Below are 21144 nucleotides of genomic sequence, written 5' to 3' on the forward strand. Positions count from 1 at the left end.
GGAATCTTAAATACTGGCTAAAATAAATTATCTCAAAAAATAACAAAAAAGATGTAAGATAAAAAATCTTTTTCATCAAAAAAAAAATCTTTTTCATCATACATGCTTTCCTTGGGCATAGCTGTTGGCCATATCTGATGACCAAATTGCATTATAAATTTATTTACCAAAATATACTGTCTTTATACTCCAGATACACTATCACCTATTCCCAAGGTGAGAGGTTAATGGTGATGAATAGGAATTCTGAGAGAAAAGGTATTAGGATTATTTGGTAGTCAATACATTGTTTGAAACACCTTTTTTTTTTTTTTAAATCTCTCTCTCTTTCTAGACCACCAGCAACAAAAAAATGTTGAACTGAGAATTAGAAGCCTCCTAGATACAGAATGACATCAACATGTGGGAAAGTTCATACCCTCAGGGATAAAAGAGTGGGTGAAAAGCTTTTGACCAGCAAGAGACACAGCCTATACTCCAATACTGGGGTGGCTGAGGGGACTTTATATTGATCAATAGGCTAATGGACAGTGAAACTAGTTGGTGACAAGAAAGGCGTGAGGCAGACACCCCAATTCCACTACAGCAACTTCAACTTCCTAAAATAAAGTAGCTACTTTTCACCATTACTTCATTTTACCAGTGCCTGTCACTTTTCCTAAAACCATACAGAGGTACCGAATTTGAGTACTGCTTTCTCAACACCCTACCAAGGCAGGCTCTTTGACCATTGTGCTTCCAGATCACTTTCTCTGCATCATGCTCATTATTATTCTCACTGTGGCTGTGAACCCTTCATTCACCTTTGAATCCTCCAATACCTAACATGGTGCAAGGCCCAGAGCTGATGTGCAGTAAGTGTCTGCTCAACCCACCAGTGGATCTTAGAGACTTCTTCAATTAATATACCATGCTGGAGTAAAAATAGTACCATGAGAGGAGAGAGGGTAATTATATGGGCCAACTACAATGACGAATACATGCCTTTCCTTTAATTACTTCACACATGCGCGCGCGCACACACACACACACACACACACACACACACACAGCTCTTCATCAGCAAAACTCTTCTAGTATCTATGTCAATGCTCTCCCAACCCTTAGAGACAATCAGCCTGGTAGGGTGGCAGATCTCCTTTCTGAACTAGGATTCTAATCCTGCTGTCCGAGGTCCTGCACCAACTGGCATGAGAATTGGACATTAACACAAATCCTCTAAGCACATACATCAGCTGCTCCTAAGCAACCCTCCCTCAGCAGCAGGAAATGTCACCTACAGGTATGAGTCAAAGATACCCAGAATCATAACGAAGGGCAGAATGTCCCCAAAATTTTAGAAGTAGACAGAAGGTATCACCTTAAAATAGAATTATTAACTATTAGAGAGAAATAACAAACAAACAAACAAAAACCCTGAAGAGACCTCCCAGTGGTTTAAAGAATAAAAAAAAAAGCATTATCATTTCCTATTAGGACATTACTTTTTCAGCAGCTAAATAAAAACATTACCAAATCATTTTATGTAATAAAATTTAACCTTACTCTGACCTTCCTCATAAAGCAAACAAATCTCTCTATCCAGTAAGGTTCCATCTGAACTATGTAAGATGATAAGTAATACCTTAATTGCATTCATTTACATGACTTTGAAACTATTCTGGGCTGAAGTCACTGACTGCAAGGTCACAGAATACAAAAAAGTAAAATGTACACAATTTACTGAGGAGGAATGATCCACTTAAGAGTGATAGCACCTTCTCCCTCCTCATTAAAAGATACCAAATGCTTAATGCAATCAACAGGTGCAGAGTTCTCTTTTTGAAACATATCACACATATGCACACTGATGTTATGACTATAAATATATGGATATACTAAGAATATGTATTACAGTAAGTTCATCATAGATTATGGCTTGCTTATTAAAATCAATCTGCCTGAATAGAGGTAAAGGACAATCCGTTAGCATTTAAAATCAAAAGATGAAACAGAGCTATGATTTTTTCCATTACCACATGAAATTTCTAACAACTAAAATTCAGGTTACAAAGCTATAACAATTTTTAGGACAAGAACTGCAAACACAGGATCTTAAGTATATTAAGAGTTTCTGCTTTCTCTTTTTATAACCTAAACAGGCATACGTTCAACTATTTTGCTTAGAGAAGCAGACTTTACATGTCTCAAAGTCAATAAATACAATATTAGTAATAGGAAGGAAATACAACAGACAGAAATTGACCACAGATTATAAGAAACAATGCATGTTCTTTGAAAACTTCAGAATATATCAAACCACACAAAAACAAGTTAACCCAACAAAATATTTCCCTTTAGTTTTGTAAAGTTCTAACACAAACTAAATAATATTGGCACTTGAATTTACTGGAGAAAAGAGAAGGAAACTAAAATAGGATCTAGGAGTACTTTAAAAATGTTTATATTATTAGTGCAAATGTAGGGCACCGAATATTTGTTTTATGTTTAACCTAACATCACCAGGATATTCATTTAAGGGGCGCCTGGGTGGCACAGCGGTTAAGCGTCCGCCTTCAGCTCAGGGCATGATCCCGGCGTTATGGGATCGAGCCCCACATCAGGCTCTTCTGCTATGAGCCTGCTTCTTCCTCTCCCACACCCCCTGCTTGTGTCCCCTCTCTCGCTGGCTGTCTCTATCTCTGTCGAATAAATAAATAAAATCTTTAAAAAAAAAAAAAGGGATATTCATTTAAGAAATTTCTATCCAGGGGTGCCTGGGTGGCTCAGTCAGTTAAGTGTTCAACTCTTGGTTTTGGCTCAGGTCATGATCTCGGAGTTCTAAGGTGGAGCCCCATGTTAGGCTCCACACTGGGCTAGGAGCCTGCTTGGGATTCTCTCTCCCCCCTCTGCCCCTCTCCATCTCTTCCCTCTCTCACTCTCTCTCTCTCTCAAAAAAAAAAAAAGTTTCTGTCCATTAATCTCCCACATTTAATTTACTAACTTTTATACTCAAGCCAATCTTTTGTAATTTAAAAATGAATTAGTGAAAGAGAAACAACCTTATAAAATGTACGTTTCTTCACCTTCTCTACCTTCACAGAAGGGCAAGACTTTTTTTCATGTAAATCTGTGTTAGATCCAAATAGTTTCAACTGATGCTAGAGAATACAAGGATGAATACATATTTATTTAAGTACTATATTCCTATATAAACTCCAGTACCATAATGTCACTTTGTCCTTTTTAAATGAGAACTAAAATATCTCAATTCATCTCTATAAATTAAGCCAATTCACTCTGGAATAACTTACTAGTAAAGTAAATGCATACATATATTTTTAAAAGTACTATATTTATATTTTTATATTTATATATTCATATTTTTTAAAGTTACTATTATGATCCACATATAACTTTCAGTGACCATATCTCTTTTAGATAAATTCTCTTTCTATAAGAAGCAATTCAGGGTCTAATATGATATACATAATTTGTATAACTATGTAACAGGCAATTTATGTTCACATCCTTTGACAAGGATAAAAGCATGGGGGCCAATCAGAATCTTCCAATATTGTTTCTAGTGTTCTTGGTCACATTTTTACTTAAACTCAAATCTCAGGTTGACAATACTTTCCTGATAAAGATGATAACTTTTTGTTATTTCTAAAACACTTCCCTCTGTCCACCCAAAAGACTGAATGCCTTATGTTCCTACAGCTCGCTGATTACAATCACAATATCTAAAGTTCTATTTCTTCCACACTAATTTAGGATTTTCCTTTCCTTGGATATTAGAACATGTTAAAGCCCATTTTTATAGCCACAATCTAGCCTTTGTGTATCTTTAAATGGGCTACAACCTTGAACTGAAAATGAACTATATTAATGGCATCACTCCTCCGGCTCTCAAAGAAAGAAGTCCAAGTCTAGGTTCAGATACACTTCATTTTAACAGTGTGCATCAATCTCAGGTGAGCCTAGTAAATCCTACCCACAAAGCAAGTGTGCATGCGTGTGCACGTGTGTGTACGCCACTTTCCATTTTCTCTTTTCTTTTCCCTTTCCTCTTCCCCAGGAGGTTAATGAACAAAATATTACACTTTTTAAATATATACAATGATAGGGAGATAAACTATCCATCTGTCAGAAAAAGAGTTACCTAAATAAAGAAACTTAACAATTCTGTATGTAAAATTAAATTCTGGACTGACCGGGTTGTTCAGATAACACTCAGAAAAGCAAAGTGTGACTCAAGCTCTAAGAAACAGGCCAAACACACTCCATAAAATTAAGTCTATCTAGAATACGCCGTATCTCCATTTGAAACACCTGCTACGAATATGGGAATTCACAATTCCATCTAGGAAAAATTTTTCTTCCTCTCTCACCTGTTCCCCCACCCATCTTGCATTCAACTCCATAAACAGCAGTAATCCACCATTATAAAACAGTTGACGGTTAAAACAATGAGCCAACGAAGAAAGTACAATATTCTGTAACTGACATTTACTGCATTGGCCTTGGACTTCTAATCTTTACCAGACGGGCACACAAATCAATCCATCAGCTCATAAAGGTGTGCTTTTTTAACCTCTAAAACAGATGGGATTGGCCAGAAGTGTCTGGCATGTCAAACTGCTAATCACTGCTGCCCTTTGCACAAAATAACCCACTTAAGTTGAGGCATGGTTGCACTGTAACCGACATTAGTCTGTGGGAAACCCATTTAACTGTCACACACTCCTGCCACTCCTGCTCTCCCTTAATTAAGCCTAATGCCTTATGCTTTGACCTTTTGTTCTAGCCTATTAACCCTATCTAGTACAAGTTCAATTATGTTAAACTAAAAACTTTGCTGTAAAATATTAAATGCCAAGCTCAAAAAATCATAAGGGACATCCTCCCAGCCCTTAGTTCTATGCACCCTGTTACTCCATGCATGCAACAGTAAAACCTCGTTTTTGAAGTGATACTGATTCTTACAGAGCTGAGAAGAACCAAATTATGATTCTAGTCCAACCCCCTAATTTTACAAACTGAGGCCAGAAAACATTAAATAAAACATTTCAGAGCTTCAGCTGAGCCACACTGAAACTCACTATCTCGTCTCTAGCTCCAATCCTTTATTCTCTATGATATTTCTGATTAATAGTTATACCAACGAACAGTTAAGGATACTAATATTTTCACCACAAATTTTTATCTTTCACCACCCTCTAGAATGCACTACACAAATTGGCCTAAAGCAAAGTAAATGGGCCTGTGAACAGACCTCAGAAGTAATTTCCCCGTGCACACAAAACTTTCTATCCCCTCGCTATTTCTTTTTTTCTTTTTAAAAGTAACAACGGTCATCAAGAACTGCTAACTTCTGTAACACTCAAATATAAGGCACTATGTATGAATACAATTTTTTTTCTTTCCTGATGCTTCAGAGAAAATGACTTAAGCTACAGAAAGCAATTACAACTCACAACTTCTTTCCATGGACAAATTCACAACGGAGTATCTTTAAAAATACCTCTTTTTTTACACCTACATGTATATGGATTGCTGTTCACATCTACCAGAATTTCAAAATATAAAAACAATAAACTTTGAAATTCACTGCAAAATAAAATCAAATGTAGTCCAAGCTAACATGCTGTCATCACCGGGGTATTTCAGTTGCAGCATATAGTAATGTGTGTTATTATTACTTTTCCATTTTCTTCACACAGCTAGAAAATGCTTTTACTACTCTCACTATAACACATAAGAACAATTTAAAGATCAATAACATAACAAATTTTGGATTTCCATCTGTGATTCTTAAGAGAAAATGCATATTTTTAGATTTTTAAAAGATTAAAAGTCAGATTTTAATTTTATCCTTATTGTTGACTGCCCAGAGCCCACTTTACCTCTTTTCAGTATTAATCAATGCTGTCATTTTACCGGAACCTTACAGGTGAAAGGAATATGCCATTAATTGGAATGCAAAATAAATTTTAAAAGAAAGATCATTTAGAGTTGTAGTAAAATGATAAATAAATCTAATAATGGAATTTATTATGTTTTAAGGGGTAAGAAAACATGGTATCAGAGTTTAAAACTCAAAGTAAATGTGTCCACGCTATTAGAATGACACCTTCAAAGGTGTGTCGCTTGGCATTATCAGAAGGAATATATACAAGGATGTATAAAATGTAAAATATGTGGATGGATGAGTAGTCAACTAAAACAAGTATTTGTAGCAGGGACAATTACCAGCAAAATAATGATTCAGAATCTTATTCACCTTTTTTACTGCAAAGGAAAATGCTGTTAATTTAAACGAGACATGATGTCTTAGTTACAAGAGTCAGTTCATGAATATAGAAATTAAGATTGGGTCTCTGCTGAGAAATCCGGCTTTGGAAAATTCCTACTAAGGTACAGAACTCGTGCATTCTCTAACAGACTGACATTAACGAACAATGAAAGGCAAAGACAATTCAGCTAATCAGGATAAACAATGATGAAAGCAAAAAGAACATATCACATAATTAGTAAGTGTGCTAATTTTTCTACCCTTTTACTTTAGACAATAGTCCATTGGCTTGTATATCTTTCTTGCTATAAATTATAAGCATGTGAGATAAAAAAATATAGATGAGCCATGAGAGGAGATGTTCTTTATGTTTACAAAAGATACCCACTTCCAAGCATGCATGAAGTTTAGTAAAACACTTTGTCTTCACAAAGCAAGAAACTGGGTTAAAGTTATTTTAAGAGCATTTGTGAAAGCTCCATGTTGTAAATATATATCCCAGATAATGTATACATTTCCTTTAGCATTTGAAAATTGCTAGTTTAGAAATTTCTGAGCTCCATTTTAAAATAAATCTTTCCTACCTTAGCATTATTAATCTAGTTGAACATACCAGTGTTCTAACAGGAAATGCACCTCCAGAGAAGAGAAATTACTAGTTAGAAAAATAATAATAACAAAGGGGCTTCATATATTACCTAAGTCCTATAACTTAGTAGGGTTTGAATCAAGTCATTCTTGATGGCCTCAAACTTTTAGGTTACTGGACACCAAAATTAACTCATATCTAGATTTCAAAATGCCTCCATCTTCCCAACCAGTCAAATCCAATGTGATTAAATGTGTCAAGCTGGTGTTTTTTACCACTACCATAAGCTAAGTTTTCTTAGCTTCACAAGTGAACCTAAGGAGACTCTCTATAAGGCTCTATAAAAATTTTGTTTCCTTAAAAAATATTTAAATGTTGCCCCCAAAGGTTTTGCTAAATGTGTTTTCTAATATATTGTTTGTGTATTTTTGAAGAAACCCAGCATTACAAAACAATTTTAAGTGCTAAGTAATTATAATGTCACCAATAGTTTCACTTTTTCCTTCATAATTAATATGCCTAGAAAGATGATGATAAATTTTAAGGAAGAAATATTATCCCTTTTAGAAGTCCTAATTTAAAAAATCTAAAGAAAAAACAACAGAACAGCAGCTACTACGAATTAGCTACACATAATAATTAGCAGCTGTGACATATAAATACATAAAGACTCCATTCCTGACCCCAAAAGGCCAGATCTTACCAATAATTGGGATTGGTACGGTTCATTCCAACAAATGTTTGTAACAGCCTTCTACGCGCCAGGCAGCTACAGTACCAACAGTACACTCATGAAAAGCTCCCATTCACGCAGCTTACGGTCTACTGAGAAACACAAACATTAAACAAGTGTGACTATTGCGATCAGGAGTACAGAGAACTGTGAGAGACAAATCTGATCTTATTGGAGGCTTGGGGACTGCAGCGAGCCTCTACGCCGTCCTGCCCACTGTCCCAGGAGTGAGAACACTCCTTCCCAATTTGCTTCACCACGGTCAAAAGGTGGTCTGTGGCCCATATAAAGGGCTACCATTAGCTTTCTTCTCTCGCTCTCATTCTAGAGGGGTGGATCCAGATGCGCTTGGTTCAGGGCATGATCACCACCAGTCCACACAGCGCCCTCTCATCTTGTTACCTTTTCACAGGAGAATCCGGAAACGGGGGCCGTAATCTTTACGTTGTATTCCCAATTGAACGGACAGACCCAACTACCTGCACTAATGATTTTAGAACATTCCCCTGCAGTCATAACTAGAGCTGACTTGCGAGTATTTTGATCCCACTGGTCAACTAAAGGTACCTGGTTTCTACCGGTAGAAACTTCTACAAATAGAAGTTTCCCTACTGCTTTTTAAGTAGAACTCGAAATGTATATAACACGTAGGAACAAAGCTGCTGCGTGAATAGATGTGCACCTGTACCGTAAAACTTGTTTTTAAATTCTCAGCCTAGAAAGTACATTCCAAGTACTAGAATACATGAATCATAAGACTGTTCCGAAGACTGTATTTCAGTGGCAGGAGAAGAAAACAGGCTACAAAAACAAGGGGGATGTAGTTGGCGCTGCCTCACTCCACTTCTCAAGACCGTGTTTCTGGTTATCATAAGGTCAGCTTGAACTTTATTGCTGGATCCATCACCAAAGGTTAATAACTATTTCTTAACACCTGGTACGTAGCCTCTTGGAGACTGCCTTAATAAAACAAAGTGTGAAATAAATTAAGACTTGATTTCTTATCCTGGGTTTACCTAACTGCTAGCTGTATGAGTTTTAAAATTTACTTAAATTCTCAGGGGTTCAATTTCCTCCTCTGTAAAATGCAAACAAATGTCTTGGAAATTTCATTTTATTTTTTTCAAGTTTTTATTTAAATTCCAGTTAGTCAACATACAGTGTAATATTAGTTTCAGGTGTACAATGTAGTGATTCAACACTTCCATACATCACCCGGTGCTCATCACAACATTAACAACAGTGGCACTAATGCTGGACGATAAGCAAGTAATTTACCCCGTTGCATCACACGTATACCCTGGCGATAGAGGGGGGAAAAAAAAGACAACTGAGAAACTGAGAAAACAAAGGGGAAAACAGGGAAAAGACGAAATAAAAAAAGAGAAAGGAGGATCAAAAGAAAAAGTTGTAGAAGTGCTAAATGGTAGCATTTGTCACCGTTTGATTTATAGTTCATACCAACTACCTATCCTATGTGCTCTTCCATTAAGCAAGATGCTTCTATAAACCAACTTGTTTGAAAATGGGGAAGACAAGATACCTCTGGGATAAATACACTTAAACCCGGAGCTTCCTTTTATCAAATTCCCTTCCAATCTGAACATCTAAGGATTCTATGAAATTACTTCAACTTGTGAACGCTGAAGCAAAAAAAGAAAAAAGGAAAAGGAAAATTGAGTCAGGTCAGTCAAGGATTACTAGGATAGGCAAGAGCAATGTTTTACTAACAAAGTAAACAATGCATTGCTTTGAGTTTTGCCTCAACAACAGCAAACATCTGGATATTGGGAAAGAACCAGATGGTGAATACAAAATTTCTATCTTCAATCCCTGGCCTCACGGAGATTCAGTCTATTTCAATGAAAATTTTTAAAAAGGCATGGATGGGTTAGGGAAATAATATAAGCACATATCTGAACTCTAGAAAGTCCCCCACCCCCACCCAGATAGTTCACTTACACAGTTTCTCTCTTACTTGGCCAGATACAATATATTCTCTTAATAAAACATCATGGTAAAACATTCCTTCGCGGCTTTTATAGAAACCCTTTTGTTTATCCAACATTTACTTGGCAATTCAAAATCCAAAGCACACCAGAAAATATTATGTATATGAGCCTTATTACTCATCCTTGTATCTCCAATGTAGTTTTAATTTGACTGTACCTTTTAATGTAGAGGAAACCAGTCGGCTTGTTTCTTTTGGGTTCAAAATTCCATAAATTTTAAATGAGGTAAGAAAAAAGAGGTAAGAGAGGTTTATAGCTACATTTCTCATGGCCTCAACAATAAAAGAGCATGTCTGATGTACACTTAAGAATATACTATATGCCACAAACCTCCCTAACTCAAAAATCTCTTTCCTGACCATAGTCTACTCCCAAAATGAAGCCAAATACTCATCTTTCTATTTCTGCTTCCTTCTGATAAATTCACAAACACATTATTAATTCCCTCTTTGTATCAAAGAGCCTAGTTTATTAGCATAACATAGTCTTTAAAATAAAATTATTGTGGGTGAAGATAGGGCAATAGAACAAAATTCATGTCAAGAACCGTTACAGTGCAGAATTTTAACTTTTCAACCAGGAAGAGCTATGGGTCTGAATTTGCGGCAACTGCCCCTTGAAGTAGATAAACATAATTAGCCTTGGGAATACCTGGATTAAGACCATGACAAGGTACTTTAATGAATTATATCAAGAAACACAGTTGCTTTCTCTGCCTCAAAGAACACTACAATAATTCTGTGGAATGGTTCACAGGGGTTAGCATCTGAGAAGGGAAAGGAGCTTGCAGAGTTGTCCTTGGTGTCCGCATTTCTCAGGTTAGCACAGGAATGGAGCATCAGTTCTCTTGAGAATTAACATCAACTCCTGCAGAATTATCAACTGGAAACAGAGGGCCTTCCTCCTGGGACTGGTCTTTGAGAAACCAGGCTGGGTGGGCTGGATGTGCTGCTTGAGTTCTGTGGCTCTCAAGTCTGGGAGCAGGATTTTTGATAACTTTCTAAAAATCAAATAGAGACTGGCTTCCTCTTAAAAAGATAGCATAGTCTCATGAAAAAGCAAATTATTCTCAATGAAATTAGCTGTGTGACCTCAAGAATTTCTTAGACTAGGTTTCTTTATCTGTAAATAGAGAAAATGATAGCTATATGCCACACGGAAACCGTAAAGCAGCCAGCTCAATGCCTGGCACAAAGCAGGTGCCCCCAATCCTCTTCCTTTTCTTGATCTTTCTCCCAATAAAAAAGGAAAACGCAAAAAAAAAAAAAAAAAAAAAAGGCAGCTTTTTGATATTTCAAGTTTATATCTGGTCATGTCTACTCCTTTTAAAACCACAGATTTGAAATCTTTACTGTTTACTGACAACAGCACACATCGATATATAGAATCAGAATTCCAAAACTAGAAATCAAACGAACCCCCTTGTTCTACCGTCTACCGATGTTACCCATGGAGATAAAAGGACTTTCCCATTATCTGTATCAGACATTGTTTTAGCAGCAGATCCTAAGCTAGAAAAGTAGATGTGGGATAACAAAAGAAATATGTAAAAATCTGTTTTTCAAAAATCAAACTTGAGCCTACATGACCCATTGTGCAAATACTCCTTTTACAGGAAAAAACTGAAACTGTGATCAATTCATTTTGAGGATGTTTCTTATTATATCCTATTTGGGAGGGTTTCACACGTTTTCTAGTACTTTTGCTTGGTGTTCTTCACCTTCTTCTATCCTCCCTCCTTCCCTTAATTTGTTCCTTTTCTAGCGTATACATCCACCCCTCTGTTGTAGAGAACTCTAAATTCATAAATTCAAGAATCAAAAAAAAAAAAAAAAAACAACTAAGACAGTATGCTTTTCAAAGACCAGTTACAATCCCTTAAAGATTTCCTATCTCTCAAATTCTGGAGAGATTCCTCAAGAGAGAAAACCCTTTTTTTTATCTCGAACTTCTAATTCTCAAATTTTGATTATGTTCTGTCACATGTCAGCCCTCTTATCTACATTAAGTCATTAAATCAACACAGTTATACTACTATTCTCATTTTAAGACTGCATTATAAACATAATTTCCTAACTATTACAATGCTAAATTATCATCTGACTTTTTAAAATGCAGTAACATATTTAAGATGTTCACATGGTATATACAGTATGGGCAAATTCAACAATTAAAAGCACATAACTACAAGGAGAAGCTAGTGTAGCCACTAGGTGACTTAAGCTTTCCTCTTACCGATCTAAAGCTAATCCCCTGACTTTTTACCCAGTGTCCTCACATAGCTGGTCAAGGTAAAATCAAGCACCCCAATAACAACAGAAGCTCCTAACTCCTTAGTTCCTGATTTGTCCTCAATTCATTAGCAAACTACAGATTTGAAAATAAGGAGTAACCCCATCATTTAACATGTAACTGAAAAAAGACTCTCTTCATTAGAAAAGTCCAAGGGCAAGAGACTCCATTCCACTAAAGCTCTGAATCAACACCACAACAGGTCAGTAAGAGTTGTCCGGGTCCTCGTGGTATCTTAAGCTGATGACTCAAGTTCCCAGCAGACTTCTAGTTTAATATTTCTTGAAACACTAGGCTTAGTCACAGAGTGACCTGGAATTTAAAGCAAATAAGGGTCTCTTCCTTTCATCCTTAAAGACATTTTTGCTAAATGACACCAAGTTAAAGAGGCAAGATGGGTTAGAGCTTTTATTCCCTGAGGTAGAGCAAGTCAAAAAATTTCCTGGGGAGAGCGAACCATGATAGCTTTGAATTTCAAACACAACTATTAACCCAGTCAGAGAAGCAATTCTATTTCCAACTTTCTTAACAAACAAAACGCCTTTTTCCCCCTAGTCCTATTTATTAAAAGAGAAAGGAAAGATGGAAGGGAGGGAGGGAAAGATGTAAGTGGAGGGAGAAAGGTAGGGAGGGGAAGAGGGAAAGAGAGAGGAAGGAAAGGAGGGAAGAAGGATGGATGGATGGATAGATGTCACAAGCAACCTCCTATCCAAAGTTTCATCATATTCTGGAGTTATCCTTAAATTTATTTCAACCAAAAAAACAAATCAGATGAATTATCCAAATCAGGTAATTATCTGTAACATTATCTTCAAGAACAATCTATCTTAAAATCTGGTAAAGACATTAAAAAAAAAATCTTAATACTACTTAGTAAATACAGTATAGTAGTCCTTTTTTTCCTAACTACATTTTTGAGTTGCCAGTCTCCTAATAAATTCTTTAAATCTACTTCTCATTATATTGTTCCTAGAGTTCTAGGCCAAATGTTATCCCTAGCATGGTTTAAGGTATTAATTTTAACAAAATGCTAATACAGTGGTAAAATGTATCATGTTTCCCTCTTTCTTGTTCTTCTCAATGTTCTATGAACTTAAAAAAAATTACCTTGTTTCAGGTGTACTGATACCCTAAAACACCACAAGGTTTGTAATGCTTTATTTGTAATATTTGCAAGATAGTGCAGGAATCCATTTGAATTTCAAGGTTCATAATGCAGAGTATGTACTATTACAGTGACAACAGTCAGTATAACACTATCTCAATAGCTGTATTTATCAAGAAAAATTAAAACTGCCCTTCATAACTGTAGTAAAGTGAAAGGAGAGATCTGTTCTTAATGACATCTAATTTTTAGAATCCTAACTTTGCAATATCCATCAAATTGAATGTTAAATTTCAAGGAACAAAAAAACAACAGATGGACATTTATACCATAGTTTGTGAAGAAACCCTGATAAGACTTCAGATGTCTCTTAGTTGCAGTTTTCCCCTGCCCTTGATAATGTGCTTAAAGGATCTTTCTGTAGCTATTTACATCAAGTTATCTTTATCAGCAATCCTATGGAAGAGGTCTCTAGTTCACCATCCAAACCTCAGCACTGTTTTCCATGTTCAGTAAGACCCTTAGAAAACACAAGATATTTTAAAGAATAAAGAAAAGGTGATCTAATGTGAATTCATTTTCTTCCAAACAAACTATAACTGCTGCTTCTATTCTGGTATGCAGTTTTGATCTTCCCCCTCAGATACATTTAAGAGACATTCAAAAGCAAAGTGTGCACGGGCACAAATGGGGAATTTGTCATTTTTCCCCGTCCAAACAACCACTATTTATATAATATTGCTGCCCTCATAAAAGGGAATCCATTACCATCAGCAATTCATGTCCCTGCTTCAGCATCAGATGCAAACAGGATACGGAAACAAGATCTCTCTCCTCCATTTACTTTTTGTTCATTCCAACCTCTGGACATAATCCTCAGTTCCATTCCACTGGCCTGCTTCATCATCTGACACTCCTGATTTTTACCTTCTCAAGTCTTAGTGACCATCCTGCGGTTATAGTTTTGCAATTGTTTTGGTATCTAAATACTACAGAATGAGTTTGCTCATTAACCTCCCAGACAGCAACTTAAGGAAATACATCTTGAACAATTCAATTCACAGATTCAAGCCTATTATCCTGAAGTCCCTCCCTCTGCCCTATTCGGTTGAGAATGTTTGACTTTTCAATAGTAATCAACGTGCTTTCTGGTAATCGACACACTTTTCATAAAAATATTTCCTCAATTGGAAGACATGGGTACAGGGGCTTTGTTAAAAGATCAAATGCTTCTTTCCTCAGTCTTCACCCACAAAACAGTAAGTCAGTATTAAAACTAAACAAAATGCACTCAGATGGTGTATTAGCCATGTGAAGGGGCACATGGAAAAAGCACACGAGTAAAGAAACTGCACCCCACCACAGCCAAGAAGGGAAGCTACAAATGAAGGTTATTTTCATGAAACAACACATCCCAAAACGCAGAAGCTATTTATTTTAGAAAAGGGGGTGAAAGAGGAGAGAGCAGTACAGCTGGAGATGTAGCACTGACAGATAAACTAGAATTCTTCTTCTCTATTAACCTACACTCTAAAAACTGTATCCGGCAATCTAAAGTTTGAAAGCAAAACTGATCCTATCACCATTTAAGCTGAACAATACTTTCTTGATGAAAATCAGACGTTCCGAACTTATTTTTGGCAGAATTATCTTTTCACCTGATACACAAAACTAGTATCGCTTTTCCAAGACAACACTTAAAATACGAGCTTTCAAGTTTCTTACAATCTGCAAGTCTTAAAATTAAAAGCCTCATCCCTTTAACATCATATATCCTAAGCCACTCTGATTTAAAATTACCTTCTGTATTATTGCCACCTAGTATTGGTTTGCAATGAAATCTGTACAATTAATAATAACCTTCTTCCCTCTCATCTTTCTAGAGCCAAGGATGACATATCTTCTTATCTCCCTACTTGTTCCATTAGATTGACATATTTTGCCTCATCTGTCACCTTCCATAAAACTCTGCTTTCAGATATGAGTTAATTCATTTTTAGTTGTCCTCAATGTTCTAAAATAGTGATGTTTGACAGAATTAATACAGTGCTCTAGTTCTCTCTGTTCAACTGGTACTTAATTAAAGATCTTGGAGGCCATCTTTCTCTCAGGTTACACCATTTAAAGAAGGAACGTTACTTCCTCCAGACAATGTGATAAGCCACATGGCACTAAAGCTGCCATCCCCAGGTCTCCCATTTAACAGATTGCTTTACCATGTATAAACTACCAGCAAGACAGATTACCACTTTATTTCACACTGATTTACTGTTCACATCTCTGAACCCTAAGTCTACTTTGCCTACACTCTCTCCTACCTTCTGACTCTCCAGAATTTCTGGAGTTTTAACGCTCCTTTACACTTTAACCATTGCTTCTGTTCGAAATGGACCTCAGAAAGTCCTAATGACGTTTAACCTGTAAGATTTCTTGAATCTCTGGTTAACAACGCAGAAAAGTCTTGAAGCAATCAGAGAGCTACCTTGGAGCACAAACTGAAAATTCCCTGTTTTAAATTCTTTTGAATTAATATCTTTTGGAGAATAGCCACTCAACTTGCTATGTCATAATTTTCATTTCTAAAGGGAGCGTGGATAATTTCAATCGGTACTTGCTTTTTTTTACACAAATGATTGTTCTCTTGGATGGCCTTTTGTAAGCTAGCACTTCTTAATCATTTTTTGGCTACACTGGAACCACAAGAGACATGTCAATTTAAGCAAACTTCAGGAGCAATAAACTAACAAACAGACTCTAGGTGGTGGTATAGGTTATTTTTTATCATGATGTTTTGCTCTTAAAACTGCAAGAGTCAGAAGAGCCTTTAGCCTTTTTTACAGACACTTCTTTATGACAAACTTACAATCTTTTAGGGTATTTAAATTAGTAAAATCCAAGTTCTACGGAGTTTTGGAGATACACTGAGGAAATGGACCTAGGTCAAGTTTTCCCACAGATATTGAACCAGGTTTTCAATTGCTGCAAAAGCACTGTAGAGACCTCGCTTGAGTAAAACGAACAATGAGCAGCCCTCTTTTTTTTTTTTTTTAAATATGTATTTACTCTTAGGGCACTTTGAGGGATAAGTATGGAAAGAGGTGTTTCCCCACCAGTGAATGAAGCGGACTAGAGGAACAATCCCACAGTGCGCAGAGGACTAGCTGTTCCATTGACTGATTCTTCCTCTTTGTCTGTAGGAACTAACTCCAGACAGAGAAAAGTTACTACTGGTGATGAAGCCTCACTCTCTGAAGCAGCTAAACCCAATCGACATTACCAAACCGCTGGGCAAAACCAAACCAACTTATTTCTAAGTTGAAATACATTTCAACATATTCCAGGCAGCAACCCACTTAGGTGCCAGGCAACTGAAGCACTCTATTTGTTTAAAAAGTCCATTTATGTCAGTGTCCCTTCCACGAAGGTGGCAAACTGGTGATTAAACACTGAATAATCCATCGGGAAGATGCACCCACTTGCTAAACCTATGATTCACTAATAAGCAGGTTCAATGCAATTCATAACTTTAAAGAATGAATTACCAAAGCCCTCTGCTTCACAAATCCCACGCCCCCCCCCCCCCCCCGCAATGTAAAGAGCATTCATCGTATATAACCCAACACCATTTTTACTTCGGACACCTATACAGTCTTTCTTCCTCCAAAGAGAGTTTTTCACCCCCGCACAATCTCACAATTTAATCATTTACATTACCGGAGACAAACTCCAACTTAGTTCCACCGACTGAGTGAAAAGTCCTTGTAGCTACTGAACGTCTTAATTTTTGTCCAAAATAAAATGTCCTATTAAGAAATTTAACGCAAAAGTACTTATCATTCTGTTCTTTTACTATCTTCAGAAATCCATTAAGTCACTAATGAGATAGAAGGTAGAACCGCCTGCAATGCCTCAGAGATCAACATGTGTCACAGACTCCCAGCTTGTTCGCCTATGAGACACAGTGGATTCCTTTGTTCCTTCGGACTGAACACCAACTCCTGGTTAAAATTTGGAAACTACTTTGGAAAGGATGGGAGGGTTTGTAGACTATTTCCAGGGAAACCGTTCATAAAACGATATTCACTAGTAGTAAGGAGGACACAGATAAAAGAGGAGAGAGAAGCAGCCTCCCAGGACCTCCACAGGGCTCACCCCAAATGTAAGCCCCGCTTTTGGCTCAGAGGTAAAGTGATGGTTGAGGCCTCGGGTCCAAAGAGCCTCGCCCTCGGGGAAGGGGGGGGGTGCGAGGGGAGGACAAGGACCGACCGGCCAGGCCTGGGGATCTGGTGGGGGCCCGGAGAGCTGTCCCCTTTCCTGATCACTTTTCTGGACCCGGAATCCGGCGAGCACTGAGCAGGGAAGCACCAGGCGAGAGGCGGGTAGCAGCGCCCGGCGCCGCCCAGGTCGCCCCGGGCAGCAGGACCGAGAGCCGCGCGTCTCGCCCCCGAGGGGGCAGCCGAGCGGGGCGCGACTCGGGCCGGGCCACCCGTGCCCGGTCCGCCTCGGGGGACGCACGGCGGCTGCCCCTCGGCCCCGGACTGCCATGGACCGGCCGGTGAGCCCGGGGCCAACTCCACAACTTGCCGGCCCGGCTGCCTGGGCCCCCCGAGTTCCCGGGAAGATTCGGACCCGGCAGAAGGGGCGGAATATCCCCGGAAACGATTCCTCCCCGCCGCCGAGCCCACCCCGCCGTCCGCGTTCGCTCCCGCCTGCGGCCGCGCGGTCCCCGCCGCCCCGACGCCCCCGCGGCCCTGCCCGCCAACGCCACCGCCGCCACGGGCCGCGTTCCCGGGCCGTTTCCGGCGGCGCCCGCGGCCGCTCCTGGAGCCCCCGGCCGCGGCCGCCACTCACCCGAGGCCGCCGCGGCTCCGAGCCTCGGGCTCCGTCAGGCTCACTCCACGAAGGCTCCCCGCCGCCCCGTCCTCCCCCGGCGCCCCGGCGAGCTCTTCCCTCAGATCAGCAGCGCTGCCAAGCGCAGTGGCGGCCGCGGGGCCACCGGCGGGCGTGCGCGGGCGGGAGGACTTGGGGCCGGGTCGTCCCTCCGCCTCGGCCGCCGCCGCCTCCTCCTCCTCCTCCTCCTCCTCCTCCTCCACCGCCGCCGCCGCCGCCGCCGCCTCCTGAGTTCGGGGCTCTGCTGCAATGTCTGCGAGGCTGACTTTGAGCGCCTCGCTCGCCGCCCGCCCGCAGCCGCGCTCCTCCCTCCGCCGCCTAGTCCGCCGCGGCCCAGTCCCTCCCCTCGCCGCTCCACGCCATTCAGCTCTTCAGCCAAGTTTCTTAACCCTTTTTTTCCCCTCCCTCCCATTGTCACCGGGGCAGGAGGAAGCCGCTAGGGTCCCCGCAGCTCTCGGGAGCCGAGGAGCCCCCCCCCCCCCCCCGCTCCCGTTTTGTTGTTTTCCTCCTTGCCCGCCCTCCGGATGGCCGGGCGGGGGCTGCAGGGCCCAAAGGCGGCGGGAGGACCGCGGTGGCCGGGAGAGGTGGGTGCTCAACGCGCCCGAGCCGGCCCCCTCGGCTCCCGGCTCTGTCCAGCCGTCCCTGACCGCCGCAGGCGCCTGGACAGCTCCTCCCGGGCCCGGGGGCTTGTTCTCTTTACCCAGAGGCCGAAGGCTCGCGTTTGGGACACAGCCTGGGGGCCGGGACGCTCAGGTCCCGCCGGGGTGCTGGCGCCTTGGCGTCCCCCTCCCATTTCACCCCACGACACGCGTTCCCTCGGCTCCTTCTCACCCACCCCCAGCTTCCACCACCTTGTAATCTGTGTGTCCTGCTTTAATCTTGGGGGGGCACGGGCACTAACTCCAGGTCACTTTGACCCCACGCCTTAGCACGTAGTGGGCGTCCAGGAATAAATGTGGAGTGACTCCAGAGAAAACTGGGGAGAGGACCTGAGGAGTGCCCCGTTCAGCTCCTTGGCCAGACGTAGGACCCAGGAGCAGGGTTTATCTTCAGCTGCTTTGTCACTGCGAAGTCTCCGGCGGAGTCTGTCAGCGAATCTACATCATCCCGGGAAGAATTTGACCCTAGCAGACAAGGCAAAAAGAACAGGGCTGCCACTTCTTCGGCAGCTCTCCTCGGTTCAGTCTCCGAATAAGAAATAACAATTACATCACGAGGCCGGGGCGGCAGCGCTGTGGAGCCTCTCGGTTTCCTGCAGCTTAATCTCGCTGAACCCGCCTCTAAACTGGGGCGGGGGGGGGGGCGGGTAATATGGATTGGTGGCGAGAGAAAGTGGAGAGGGGAGAGAGTCCTAAGAAACCATAATCATAATCCCCCCCTTGCATTTGCTGTTTTAAAAAATCTTCTCCTCAGTGCTCCTCCAAACATCTAACTACAACTATTAACACCCCTTCAACACCTCCCCAGATGTCAGGTTTCTTTTTGACTCTAGCATCTAGCATTTAGTAACTCGCCATGAAAAAAATTACCAGGGGAAATGAGCACCGCTGCTGAAATTGTTTTTTGCTTGATACAAAAACGCTGAAGTACAGCTTAGCCTCACCCTTAACTCAAAAATGGCATGCCTGTGTTAAAACACTTATTACACAAAACAAACGAGTGGATGAGGCACTCCATTCTTATATATAGGTTTTCATATCCTTAAGAATTCTGTAACATTTGAAAATAGAGTTGCTGGCGCACTTAAACAAAAACCAAAAAAACCACTATCCTAGTCATGAAACAGTGTTCTATGCCTGTTACGTAATGACTGTATTGTACATTTAAAATTTCATTTAACCTTTAAAAATATGAATGAAAGTTCTGTAATACCTTCAGATCTTAAAAGTGATAGCAGTGCTTGATATACTTAGTAAACCCACCTCCTAGCACAGTGCTGGGCACATTGTAGGAATAGTTTGCTTCACGGTGATGGTGCATTTCAGAACAATTATTTTACATCACCTTAGTGATTCAACTGTGCAATCTGTTGCCATCTTATTTTAAACTTCATATGTTTAAACTTCATATGATGGGTTATTGTGTGTGTATACCACAGTCTGAAATCTGCTCAAGGCAACTTAGTAAAGTCTGCTGTTCTATAGTACATCATTTATCCAGGATTGATGCAAAGCAAACTGTTCCCATTAAGTGATGATCAGCAGAATCGGAATCTGGCCCTTTAAAAGTTGAACTTATTTAAAAAAAAAAAGAAAGAAAAGAAAACAGCAACTGTTAAGTGTTATACAAAGATTTTCTAAAATGGGTTATAAATTATTTGCTTCATAAGCAGTTTATTGGACTTCATGTGGCTTTTTCTTGAAAATTCAGGGTTAATTTTATTAAAAATGTTTATTGTGGTAGGTTGTAGTGGATTCAGCAAATACATCAAGTTTCTCTTCTGTATCAGGCTTCTTCCTAGGTGTGAAGAGATGCTCCCAGGAGGTATATAAGCTATCAGTGTCCTGCACTGAAGGGCTCTAGGATGCTATGACTTAGTGATTATTTCTGCCTTTTGTAGTTTCTCTCTTCCCCTTCACTGACAGTCTGTTTTCCTTATTCTCTGTTGCCACAGCATGCCTACCTCTAATATTTTCCTCCTCTTCTGATTGGCAGCTTCTAGTCTGGTGCAGACTGGGAATCTAGATAACCCCACTTGTCACAATTCAGTACAGTAAAACTAAATAGATGCTATGTAAGAAACTGATGTGCTCACTGAGGAGTAAGACACATGAACCTCAATATATACACTTTGGGACAGCTATTCAGACCACTCAAATGGTGCTTTGAAAGCATTGTTTTTGCTCCTTAACTGGGTTTTGGATCATTGAGACTTGTAGATAAACAGCCTTTTAATAAGTGAGGTTACACAATTGACCCAACCAGCAGAGTATTGGTCCTGCCCTCCAATGCTAGTGTTAAAAAGTCTACAGCCATTTGTTAGATGACTTAACAAAGCTGCTCACTTCTCATTAATCTATCTTCTCAACCCCACAAAAGTCCAGTCACTGAAATCCTGAGCTCTTTTTAATAGTACATTAGTGAAGGTAAATTGCGCACCTTTTGTGGAATTCATTTTTACTTAATCGTGCTAATTGCGGGGGTCTCCTTTGTTGTTGTTCTTTGTTTTTGAAAAATCAATACCTAAGTTTCCTGCTAGGAGAGTCACTGCAGTGATGCTGGGCATATATGTAATATAAGAATGCC

At 40.0% G+C, this 21144-nt stretch overlaps 1 protein-coding gene across 2 annotated transcripts in view; it reads right to left on the bottom strand.

The window, feature by feature from the left end:
- The window catches only part of NRIP1 (nuclear receptor interacting protein 1), a 94938-nt gene extending 76992 nt beyond the window's left edge, over nucleotides 1–17946 (bottom strand). The window contains exon 1 of one of the 2 annotated variants that reach the window (XM_026485967.4): nucleotides 17860–17946. The gene's annotated coding sequence lies outside the window, so the exon portion shown is untranslated. Of the gene's footprint in view, nucleotides 1–7569; nucleotides 16554–17859 lie in introns of those variants that run through there. The other variant, XM_057306858.1, reaches the window with a different exon arrangement.
- Nucleotides 17947–21144: the final 3198 nt, after the last annotated feature.

The sequence above is a fragment of the Ursus arctos genome, unplaced genomic scaffold, assembly GCF_023065955.2.
Source record: "Ursus arctos isolate Adak ecotype North America unplaced genomic scaffold, UrsArc2.0 scaffold_4, whole genome shotgun sequence".
Classification (NCBI taxonomy): domain Eukaryota; kingdom Metazoa; phylum Chordata; class Mammalia; order Carnivora; family Ursidae; genus Ursus; species Ursus arctos.